Below are 13,107 nucleotides of genomic sequence, written 5' to 3'. Positions count from 1 at the left end.
AATAAGCTATAGGAGGAATCATTAATGTTTATGAAAGGAGAAACATGCATGTGCACTTGAGCTTCATACTTCTTCATGGGTCATATGTACACAAATGGCAGCATTAGCATAATCTGAATGTGGAGTTTTCAGCCTTCTGACATCAGAAAGTGAAGCAGAGGACACGAAAATCCTCTGCGCATGCTCTGTGGACTGGCCAGCGCATCTCCATCATCCACAGTCTCTAATAAGGAAGGTATGCATTGTGAAACTGGTGAGCTGTCATGTAAAAACTGTAAAGAGGGAAGGGAAGTCTCATCATGGCCTCAGACAATTGGCTAACAGCAGTAACAGAGTAAGTCATCTGCTCTTGTCTTCCACAGCTGGTTCCTGCTTACTTCTTAGGAAAGATTCTGGTTAAAGTTTAATAAGGAAGGGGCAGACTGAGACATGTCTGACTTCCTGTCCCGAGACGACCTGGAACTCTGTTTTAAGGTTTCTCTGGGGTCTTCTTGGCTGGAAAGGGGTCCGTTCAGTATAGTAGTTTGGGGGATTTAGGATTTTTTTTTTTTTTTTTTTTTTGAGATAGAGTCTCACCTTGTCACCCAGACTGGAGTGCAGTGGCACAATCTTGGCTCACTGTAACCTCCACCTCCAGGGTTCAAGCAATTCTCCTGCCTCTACCTCCCGAGTAGCTGGGATTACAGGCATGTGCCACCATGCCCAACTCATTTTTTTGTATTTTTAGTAGACATGGGTTTCGCCATGTTGCCCAGGCTAGTCTCAAACTCCTGTAATCCGCCTGTGATCCACCTGCCTTGGCCTCCCAAAGTGCTAAGATTACAGGTGTGAGCCGCCACACCTGGCCTTAGGGGATTTAGGATTTTATTTTTATTTCTCACTCCAAATATGGTTACATTCTGAGGTACTGGGGGTTAGGTCTTCAACACATAAATTTAGGGGGACTCAACTCACCCCATAACATTTGGCATTTACATTCTATTTCAGAGCTATCATTTCACATTTGATTTAGTTTATTTCTCATGTTTGGCTTATTCCCTTGCTGGCTTAGGTTCAACGGCCCATTATCATAACTTATCATAGCTTCTGTGGTCCACTATCATAAATCCCTTGCCAATATCCTCAACTTTTTTCCCTGTTAAAACCCACCATGATCGTAAATCTATTTTCCTTCTTCATACTTTCTCTGAGTTCTGAGAGAGGCCTTAGAGATCATGCAATGGCCAGATCCGTGATGTGAAGAATTAAGGACCAGCTGCTCCACATGGGTGCTAGTCCTCCTTGGCTCCATCAGATTTCTCTCCTTGTCTTGTCTTCCCTCTGTCCACAACTTCTGCAGCAAACCTTCTCTGCTCTCACCTCCAACCTCCCATCTCCTTTCCCACGTACTCTCACCAGACAACCTTGCCTCCTGCTTCACAAAGAAAACAGTTTTAGCTTTTTACTGGCAAATCTACCTGCTTACATCTGATCATGTCTTTAATATGCTGTTTTGTTCATCATACATTTTTTACATTAATTTTGATGTATTAAGAGATTGAGGCCTGTAGTCCTAGCACTTTGGGAGGCTGAGGCGGGAGGATCACTAGAAGCCAGGGGTTCGAGACCAGCCTGGCCAAGATGGAGTAACTCTGTCTCTACTAAAAATACAAAAATTAACTGACATGGTGGCGCATACCTGTAATCCCAGTTACTTGGGAGACCGAGGCACAAGAATCGCTTGAACCTGGGAGGCAGAGGTTGTAGTGTGCTGAGATCACACCACTGCACTCCAGCCTGGGCGACAGAGCAAAACGCTGTCTCAAAAAAAAAAAAAAAAAAAAAAAATTACAGTAAAGTGTTTATCTTAGTTACTGATTTTTGGGGGATGCCCCCTTAAATTTTGTGCCTGAAATGAGTACCTCCCTTGCCTCACCTGAGTCCTAGCCCCTCCCCTTTCATCCATTCCTCCCTCCCACCTTCATTTTCTGGGTTGACACCACCACATTCTCCCTCAATTCCCCTCCTTTCCTACCTTCCCAGGAATCTTGAATTTTATATTATCCACTCTCTGTTCTGTATCTTCAATGTTTTCCTCCTCCGTAGACCTTTCCCTTTGGCATTTAAATGAGCTTGACTCAAAATTTTCCAACTTAAAAAGCCCTCCAGCCAAACAAAACACCTCCTTCAACCTCAGAATTCCTATGGCTGCTGCACTATCTTTTCTCCCACTCCCTTTGGTGCTAAACTTCTTGAAAGAATTGTCTCTTTTTTCACATATCTACCCACTATTCAACCTACCCTGATTTCCACTGATGTCTACTTCTCCACTGAGGTCACTAGTTATCCCCATGTGGTTAAACCCAATAGCCTCTTATCAAATCTCATCTGACTTGACCTTTTAACAGCATCCAGCGTTGCCGACTATTCTTGTCTTTTTTGAGACAGTCTTGCTCTGTCGCCCAGGCTGGAGTGCAGTGACGAGATCTTGGCTCACTGCAACCTCTGCCTCCCAAGTTCACACCATTCTCCTGCCTCAGCCTCCCAAGTAGCTGGGACTACCAGTGCCTACCACCATGCCTGGATAATTTTTTTGTATTTTTTAGTAGAGACGGCGTTTCACCATGTTAGCCAGGATGGTCTGGATCTGGCTAACAGATCCACCCGCCTCAGCCTCCCAAAGTGCTGGGATTACAGGCGTGAGCCACCACGCCCGGCTGACTATCTTTATTTACTGCAACACTCATTTCCTTTGGTCTCCATGACAGCAAACTCACCTGCTTCCTTCCTTTTTCTCTGGCCATTTCTTCTCAATCTCCCTGATCAGTTCCCCCTCTTATATCCAATCATTTAATTCTGGAATTCCTTCAGGACTTGGATCTTAGGCCCTGTTCATAACTTTTATATTCTTTTCAAAGTATAGATTCTTGCTCTAGGTATTCTACCCATTCATCTAGCTTTATTTACCATCCAGTAGCCAATGACTCCAAAATCTATGTTTCTACCCATGATCTTAATTCAGAGTACCAGAGCCACATAACTACTTGCCTATTCACAAACACCACAAACTTGACATATCCAAAGTGAAATCATCATCTTCCTCCCCAAACCTGCCACTTCTCTGGTGTTTCTGTTTTTCTTTTTTCTTTTCTTTTTTTGTTTGTTTGAGGCAGGATGTCCCTCTGTCGCCCAGGCTGGAGTGCAGTAGCGCAATTATTCCTCAAGTGATCCTCCTACCTCAGCCTCCCAAGTAGCTGGGACTACAAACACTCACCACCACACCCAGCTAATTTTTGTATTTTTTAGTAGAGACAAGGTTTTGCCATGTTGCCCAGGCTGGTCTCCAACTCCTGGACTCAAGCAGTCCTCCCACTTCGACCTCCCAAAGTATTGGGATTACAGGCGTGAACCACCACGTCCAGAGTGGCGTTTCTTTCCTCAGAAAATAACTCCACAATCCATGCAGTTGATTGGGTCAAAAATATGGGCATCACTTTTGACTTTTTTTCATCTTTACCTTCCTTAATGCCTTCGGGATGATTTGGGTTATATTTGTCTCTCTTGATTTAGCACAAACTACCTTTTTTCTCTTTCCATTCTTCTATTAGTACCTCCACACACCATGCCGGTTCCCATTTCAGAACTTTTCTTAGCTAATTTCATTCATTGTTTAGGTCAGAGGTTCAATTTCCCTTCCTCCAGGATTTTCCCCTCAAACTTCCAGATTTTGTTACATCTCACCCTTTGTGGAATCTGTCTCATTTCTTGGCATGTTTTTTTTAGGATAAAGATTTGAAAATAAGAAAAAAAAAAAAGGCCAGTGGCAATGGTTCACACCTGTAATCCCAGCACTTTGCGAGGCTGAAGCGAGAGGATAACTTGAAGCCAAGAATTTGAGACCAGCCCGGACATCACAGTGAGACCCCATGTCCACAAAAAATAAAGAGGAAAAAATACAATTAAAATTTGATTGGGACTAAAATAGGCCTCAAAGATATGTGACTTAAGTGAGGTAGAAGTTAACGTATTTCTCTCTGAGGTTAATATAAAGATATCAAGGACCTAGGGCTTTTCTGTCTTGTAGCTTTATCGTTCTTCGTATGCTGTCCTCACTGCCGTGTTCCAGACACCTCCCCATTCCACCCACCGTTCAGCCAATGGAAAGGCTGAAACACTAAAACAGAGACTATGTATTTCTCTATAAGGTCACATCCTGAAGTCATGCACATTAATTATGCTTATATTTTGTCCTTTGGAACTTAGTCAAAGGACCACACATTAGTTGCAAAAGAGCCTGGTGAAAATGTTATCTTGGTTCTGTGATCAATTACCTATGAACAATTGAAAGTCTATCACTATTGAAGAAGGGAAGATCAAATATTAGGACAACTAACAGTCTCTGCCACAATTCTGGTGACCCCACATATCCACACACCCTTGTTCCTACACATAAAACACACTTGCCCTTTCTCTAATGCAGGCAACCCCCAAGTTTCATTCTAAGCATTACATGACTGTTTAGAAACATTTGTGTGACCTGGTACAAATCATGTTCTATCTAATCTTGATCACAAAAACAAACAGGATCCTCTGCTCTAATCCCAACACCAGAAGGTGTAGCCTTGCTGACAAGCACAACCCACTGATGGGAAGGCTTACACACATCCAGGCCCTTTCATTAAGAATATCATCCACCAAGGCCTGGCATGGTGGCTCACGCTTGTGATCCTAGCACTTTGGGAGGCCAAGGTGGGCAGATCACCTGAGGTCAGGAGTTCAAGACCAGTCTGGCCAACATGGTGAAACTCCGTCTCTACTAAAAATACAAAAATCAGCCGAGCTTGGTGGCAGGTGCCTGTAATCCCAGCTACTCAAGAGACTGAGGCAGGAGAATTGCTTAAACCCAGGAGGCAGAGATTGCAGTGAGCCGAGATCACGCCACTGCACTCCAGCCTGGGCGACAGAATGAGACTCTATCTCAAAAAAAAAAAGATAACCAAAAAAAAGAAAAGAAAAAAAAAAAAACAGAAAAAAGAAATAAAAAACAAAAATAAAAAAATATGTCAAAGTTCATTTTGCACATTTTTATGTGTCTTTGTTTAAATAAACATGCTTAAGCCTATATGTTAAAAATTTCAGATTTGTTTTGAAATTGAGTGGAAGAAACTCAATTTTTTTGGCATAAAAAAGAAAATGCACTTTCTAGTATGAAGAATTCCAGATTTCTTTTTACCATTTGAATTATAAATGATTAATTTGAGGCTTATCATAATTCAACTGACTCAGACTGAGAAATAAGAAAGGTAAAGCAGGCCAGTGTGGTGGCTCATGCTTGTAATCCCAGCACTTTGGGAAGCTGAGGTGGGTGGATCACCTGAGGTCCGGAATTCAAGACAAGCCTGGCCAACGTAGTGAAACTCCGTCTCTACTAAAAACACAAAAATTGGCCAGGTGTGATGAGATGTGCCTGTATATGGGAGGCTGAGGCAGGAGAATCGCTGAAACCCAGGAGACGGAGGTTACAGTGAGCTGAGATTGTGCCACCGCACTCCAGCCTGGATGGCCTGGGCGACCTGGGCGACCTGAGCAACAGAGCGAGACTCCATCTCAAAAAAAAAAAGCAAGCAAACATTAGAAATAGATTAATTTTAAGACTTGGAATCAACCCAAATGTCCATCTGTGACAGACTGGATTAAGAAAATGTGGCACATATACACCATGGAATACTATGCAGCCATAAAAAAGGATGAGTTTGCATCCTTTGTAGGGACATGCATGCAGCTGGAAACCATCATTCTTAGCAAACTATCACAAGAACAGAAAACCAAACACCGCATGTTCTCACTCATAGGTGGGAACTGAACAATGAGATCACTTGGACTCGGGAAGGGGACATCACACATCGGGGCCTATCATGGGGAGGGGGGAGGGGGGAGGGATTGCATTGGGAGTTATACCTGATATAAATGATGAATTGATGGGTCCTGACGAGTTGATGGGTGCAGCACACCAACATGGCACAAGTATACATATGTAGCAAACCTGCACGTTATGCACATGTACCCTAGAACTTACAGTATAATAAAAAAATAGATTAATTTAAAAATATGTGCAGTTTCTATTTGTATGTTTGTTCAGCTTCCTAACATCTTCTTTTGTCTCAGAAACTCATAAAGTTATGTTATTTTGGAAAAATTATACAAGTTTTCTGATTGCAAAAGTCATCCATGTTCAATCGAGAAATTTGAGAAAATGAGTGATGTCTTCCGTCAAGCTTTCAACAGCAACAGAACCAGAAATCAGGCTGTAAAAGAAGTTAGTTTCTCGAAATGCCACCAGAGGGTACTCACACCAAACATTGCTCTATCTGGAGTGTCAGAAACAGGCTTCTGTCCTGTTGAAAGAGCTCACCGGCTTTCAGTTTGGGTTTAGTTTGACAACGGATAAGGGGGAATTAAAAATTCCTAGTCGGTATAACATGTATTTGAATAAGAGTGCAATTTTTGAAAAGGTTCAGCACTATCCTTTTCGGAACCTAATTACACATTCCTGTAGATAGCAAACATTTAGCAAATACATGTGGGTATTGTGATGGGTGCTATTGATAAAATTAGAATAAAACCTGATCCTGACATTTGAGGATTCATATTTTCTCTGGGGAAAGAAGTATATGTAAACAAATGGATTAGAATCCAGTGTGTTATGCACCACACTAAAAATCTTTTGAAGTACAGGATTAATTCTGCTAAAGGCAGACAAGTCAAAAGAATACTTCCCGGAAGAACTGGACCTTACACAAGTAGGCATTTTTGGACTTCCAGGTTAACATGGTGGATTAAACATGTGCATTTAATTTTTCTCTCTCTTGAACCCCATAAAAATAGGAGTTGTTTTGTTTTAAGACCTACACCCACAAGGGCTAGAAGAATAGGAAAGGAGACAACAGCCATGACATTTTGGAAGCTGCAAAACCAATGGATCAGTGAAAAGCGATTTAACAAACTTGTTTCTCATAACAATATGAAAACAAAATCCCAAGCTGCCAGTGGGAAAGCTGAGAATCAACCACACTTATACCACAAAATCTTCAAAGGTTGTTAACAACAATTTACTGTATATTTCAAAATATCTAGCAGTGAAATTGAAGTGTTCCTAACACAAAGAAATGCCAGATCCTTCAGATGACGGGTATCCCAATTATCCTGATTGCATCATTACACATTGTATCCTTGTAACAAAATATCACATATACCCCATAAATATGGGCAACTCTTGTATGTCCATAATAAAACAGGAGATGTAACACCGGACAGAGGCAGAGAGAATCCCCAAGATGATGGAGAAAGATCGCAGCATGACAGCTGTGCTCCAGGGGACACTGGTCAGGATCGGAGCAGGGCAATTCAAGAGACAGGCACGTTGAATGCTGTTATGTTACCACCAAGATGCCTACTCTGTTTAACAGATGAACAGGAAGTTCAGTGAATCCGGTCAGATTATGATATGTGATTACTTTGTCTTTTTTTTTTTTTTTTTTTTTGAGATGGAGTCTTCCTGTCACTCAGGCTGGAGTGCAGTGGCACAATCTCAGCTCACTGCAACCTCCACCTCCCAGGTGCAAGCGATCCTTGTGCCTCAGCCTCCTGTGTAGCTGGGATTACAGGTGTGCACACCCACAGTAGAGACGGGGTTTCATCATGTTGGTCAGGCTGGTCTCGAACTCCTGGCCTCCAGTGATCTGCCCACCTTGGCCTCTGAAAGTTTTGGGATTACAGGCGCAAGCCACCGCACCCAGCTGCTTACTTTGTCTTGATGAACACTTGATGAAGTTCCACTTTCCCTTCCAAGTCCTGCTGCTATAGTAGTTGAAGACGCTCATTCACCCCACAGAAGTGTTGTGCTTTGAACTATGCAACAGCTGGAGCTAAGAAAGAAAACACACTGTAACTTACTGTGTGTAACCATATTTCTTTTTCTTTTTTTTGAGACAGAGTCTCACTCTGTCATCCAGGCTGGAATGCAGTGACGTGATCTTGGCTCACTGCAACCTCCACCTCCCAGGTCCAAGTGATTCTCCTGTCTCAGACTCCAGAGTAGCTGGGATTACAGGCATCTGCCACCAAGCCCAGTTAGTTTTCGCATTTTTAGTAGAGACGGGGTTTCACCATGTTGTCCAGGCTGGTCTCAAACTCCTGACTTCAGGTGATCCACCTGCCTCAGCCTACCAAAATGCTGGGATTAGAGGCGTGAGCCACCGCGCCCAACCTTAAATGATGATTTTTCTATTTCCATAATTCCTTCTGTAGTTGACATTCTACTACAAAGAGATGCTTTCCTATGTAATTCCTATGTAAGCAAATTCCTATGAAATTTGCTTTCCTATGTATGTATGTCAGTATGGACTCATGGCTTCCTATTTTATTTGAGGAAATGTAATCCATTTCTATCATTTTTTTGGTGGGGCGGAGGGGATGACACTTAGATTAACCTAGATTTGGCCAAGGGAGTTTCTTCAAGCTGCTTCCTATGTCCTTTTGACATGTTCCCTTTTTTTTTTTTTTAGCATTTTCTTACATTCTTTTTTTTTTTTTTTTTTGGAGACGGAGTCTTGCTCTGTCATCCAGGCTGGAGTGCAGTGGCTGGATCTCAGCTCACTGCAAGCTCCGCCTCCCAGGCCCACGCCATTCTCCTGCCTCAGCCTCCCGAGTAGCTGGGACTACAGGTGCCCACCACCTCGCCCGGCTAGTTTTTTGTATTTTTTTTTAATAGAGACGGGGTTTCACCACGTTAGCCAGGATGGTCTCGATCTCCTGACCTCGTGATCCACCCGTCTCGGCCTCCCAAAGTGCTGGGATTACAGGCTTGAGCCACCGCGCCCGGCCTTTCATACATTCTTGTGCAACAAACTGTTTCAAGCTCATTCTGTCTTTCCCTTGTCCTGGCCCAGGAATTTGCCAGTTCTCTAAGGAGTCCTGGGTCTTTTAGTGAATAATAATTTTTTTTTTTTTTGAGGTGGAGTCTCAGTCTGTCGCCCAGGTTGGAGTGCAGTGGCACAATCTTGGCTCACTACAACCTCTGTCTCTTGGGTTCAAGCGATTCTCCTGCCTGTGTCTCCCCAGTAGCTGGGATTACAGGGGTGTGCCACCACTCCCGGCCTATTTTTTTAAAAAATTTTAATAGAGATGGGGTTTCGCCATGTTGGGTTGGCCAGGTTGGTCTCAAACTCCTGACCTCAAATGATCCACCCACCTTGGCCTCCCAAAATGCTGGGATTACAGGCATGAGCCACCGCGCCTGGCCTAGTGAAGAATACACTCATTGCTACAGTAGGGTTATTGCTTCTGAGACCCCTCATGAACAGAGATGGAAGACACACATATACATACTCTATAGAAATATTTCCATCTTTGTGTATCTTTTTCTATGGAAATATAAGTTCACGCTGATATCATCAGTTTCAATCCCACACCTCAGGGTTTTTCTCAGCCTTTTATATTTGTAATCTCTTCCTCCACAGTAAAATATCTGCCTTTAATTATTCTCAATGTAGTTATTTACTTGCATATTTCAATATTCCTATCATTTTATCTCAGTCTCCATGGTCCTGCTGTCTCCTTGCACAGCCATCTTATTTCAGTTTAAATCTCTGCAGGATCTATGACTTGTTATGTTTATTGAGAGGAAATAACCTCTCAAAATAATTCAGAGGATGCTCAGCTGTTAAAAACTTAGCTCTCGGCTGGGAGTGGTGGATGTAATGCCTGTAATCCCAGCACTTTGGGAGGCCAAGGCAGGTGGATCACTCGAGGCCAGGAGTTCAAGTCCAGCCTGGCCAGTATGATGAAACCCCATCTCTACTAAAAAATTACAAAATTTAGCCAGGTGTGGTGGCATACTACAGTAATCCCAGCTACTTGGGAGGCTGAGGCATGAGAATCACTTGAGCCCATGATGCAGAGATCGCAGTGAGCTGATATCATGCCACTGCACTCCAGCCTGGGGAACAGAGTGAGATGCTGCTCAAAAAATAAATAAATAAAAATAAAAACTTAGCTCTCATTCAACCTCCCAGAAATGTGACTTTCAGCTACAAAATGTGTGATCACACTGTTATAAAACATTGAATTAATTTTTCATTGTAGATTGAAAAACATTGGAATTTGTTTACTGACATAAATGAACTCACCAGGCTTGTGTTCAGCAATTGATCATTATATGATTATGTAGATTATTTTATTAGTCAGAAAACACCGAGCTCTCTGGTGTTTTGCTTTCTCTTTCAGCCTGCTCAGTGTAAAATGTATTTTTAGCAGATCCAAACACAAACTGAATAGGAAAACTGGTTATATGATACACTTATTAAGTGCTTTCATGATAAAGAAATAATATTATTGCAATTTTAACACCCGTTTGCTGATCAGATCCTTAAAACAGTTCTGTAAGGGTGTGAACGGTGGGGTATGCTTGTAATCCTAGCACTTTGGGGGCCAAGGTGCAAGGATTGCTTGAGACCAGGAGTTCGAGACCAGCAAGGGCAGCATAGGAAGACCGCATCTCTACAAAAAATTAAATAATTAGCTGGGTGTGGTGGCAGAACCTGTAGTCCCAGCTAACCAGGAGGCTGAGGTGGAAGGATCCCTTTAGCCCAGGAGGTCAAGGCTGCAGTGAGCTATGATCACACCACTGCACTCCAGCATGCGTGACAAAGCAAGGCCCTGTCTCTAAAAACAAAATACAAAACAAAAGCAGTTCTGTGAGTTGTCAGGGCAGTTAGGTACTGTGGATCCCACTTTATGGAATAAGAAAGTGAGGCTGCAAGAAATCCGTGAGTATCAGTCCAGGCTTTTAAGAGCTGGGAAATTGACTGGTCCAATCAGAACTACATTCCCTATTCCAAATCCATCAAACTTTTCAACTTTCGATAGAAAAGAAAGTGCAAAGAAAGAGACTGGATTTATATAACAACAAAAAAAATTATGTCTCTCGCAGTCCATGAAAATATTTCAGGTTTAAAAAGCAATAAGCCGGCCGGGCGCTATGGCTCACACCTGTAATCCCAGCACTTTGGGAGACCGAGATGGGTGGATCACTTGAGGTTAGGAGTTCGAAACTAGTCTGGCCAATATGGCAAAACCACATCCCTACTGAAAATACAAAAGTTAGCCAGGCATGGTGGTGCATGCCTGTAGTCCCAGCTACTCGGGAGGCTGAGGCAGAAGGATCGATTGAGCCCAGGAGGCAGAGGTTGCAGTTAGCTGAGATTGCACCACTGCATTCCAGCCTGGGCGACAGAGTGAAACTGTCTCAAAAAGTAAAGTAAAATAAAATAAGCCTTTTGCTGTAAAAAGTCAGCCCTGGAGGAATGGCTCCAAGCATGTGGACAGCACCACTCAGTTTCCCTACTACACCTGTGGAAGGAAATGTTAGTTGCTGTATTTTCGCATTCTCCTTCCCAAGAAACACCATGGCCCTATACACTCACTGCAGCCCCGTGTGGGGCAAAATTGCTACCATCCTTTTTTTTTGAGACAGTATCTCACTCTGTCACCCAGGCTGGAGTGCAGTGGCGCAATCACAGCTCACTGCAGCCTCGATTTCCTGGGCTCGAGCAATCCTCCCACCTCAGGCTCTGGAGTAGCTGGGCAGGAGCCACCACACCTGGCTGGTTTTTGTTTTGCTTTGTTTTTGTTTGTTTTGTAGAGATGGGGTGGGGGTTCTCTCTACGTTGCTCAGGCTGGTCTCGAACTCCTGGCCTTAAGCGATCCACTTGCCTCGACCTCACAAAGTGCTGGGATTACAAGCATGAGCTATTGTGCCCAGCCTTGCCACCCATATCTTTGCTTTTCTGTGGGTGAGTTGCAAAGCATCATGAACCTGAAATAAGAGGTCACAAGTCTACTGCTCTGCTTAAGCTGAATGGCAGCTAATCCATTCCAAATAGATGAAAATCTCTTCTACTCTGAAAATAAGCTAGAAAAGATATCCCACAATATCAAATTCATTAAAGCTCTTTGTGAAAGAAGGATAATGGGTGATCCTTTTGTTTTGGTTCCACTTACTTATTTCAAACTACCCACATGTTCTGTTTTCTGTTCACAATAGTTAACAATGGCTAATATTTATTGAGCACTGTTCTATGTGCTCTTCACATATAAAAGATGTAAAAATCAGGCTCCTTCTTTCCCAGTTTGGCTGAGGCATGAGGATAATAGATAATAGACACTAAATACTAAAGTGAGTTTTCACACAGACCACCTCAGAGGGCTTATAAAGTAGGATTTAGTCAAAAACTAGTTACACAATTTTGGACTACTTCCACTAAGTCAAATACAGTCCTGGCCTGGACACAGTGGCTCATGTCTGTAATTCCAGCAGTTTGGGAGGCTGAGGGAGGTGGATCACCTGAGGTCAGGAGTTCAAGACCAGCCTGGCCAACATGGTGAAACCCTGTCTCTACTAAAAATACAAAAATTAGCCAGGTGTGGTGGTGCATGCCTGTAGTCCCAGCTACTCAGGAGGATGAGGCAGGAGAATTGCTTGCACCCGGGCAGCAGAGACTGCAGTGAGCCAAGATCATGCCATTGCACTCCAGCCTGGGCAACAGAGCGAGACTCCATCTCAAACAAACAAAAACAAAAAAGAAATACAGTCCTGCAGTGAATAATGACATTTCAGTCAATGACATGCTGCGCATATGTTGATGGTCCCAAAATATTATAATATCATATACCTTTTTTAATGTTCAGATATACTTAGATATACAAATACTAAGAGTATGGCAATCGTTTACAGTTTTCAGTGCAATCGCATGCTGTGCAGGTTTGTAGCCTGGGAGCAATAGGCTGTCCCACGTGGCCTAGGTGTGTCGTAGGCTAGACCATCTATGTTTGTGTGCGTGCACTCTGTGATGTTCGCACAATGATGAGATCACGTAACAACGCATTTCTCAGAAGTATCCCCATCATTAAGTGATACATGGCTGTATATTAAAAAGTTGAAATTGAGGGGAAAAAATGGAAGAAACTGTGTCTGGAAAGAGGTGCTGTATGGGTCCTTTGTCACATGCACCAAAGGGGACAGGTAGGGATGCTCCTCTTCATGTCGGCTCAAGAGAGACTTCACTAGGA

The sequence above is a fragment of the Trachypithecus francoisi genome, unplaced genomic scaffold, assembly GCF_009764315.1.
Source record: "Trachypithecus francoisi isolate TF-2019V2 unplaced genomic scaffold, Tfra_2.0 Contig01554, whole genome shotgun sequence".
Lineage (NCBI taxonomy): Eukaryota > Metazoa > Chordata > Mammalia > Primates > Cercopithecidae > Trachypithecus > Trachypithecus francoisi.
The sequence above is the reverse complement of the archived record's forward strand: the minus strand, read 5'-3'. Positions refer to the sequence as shown.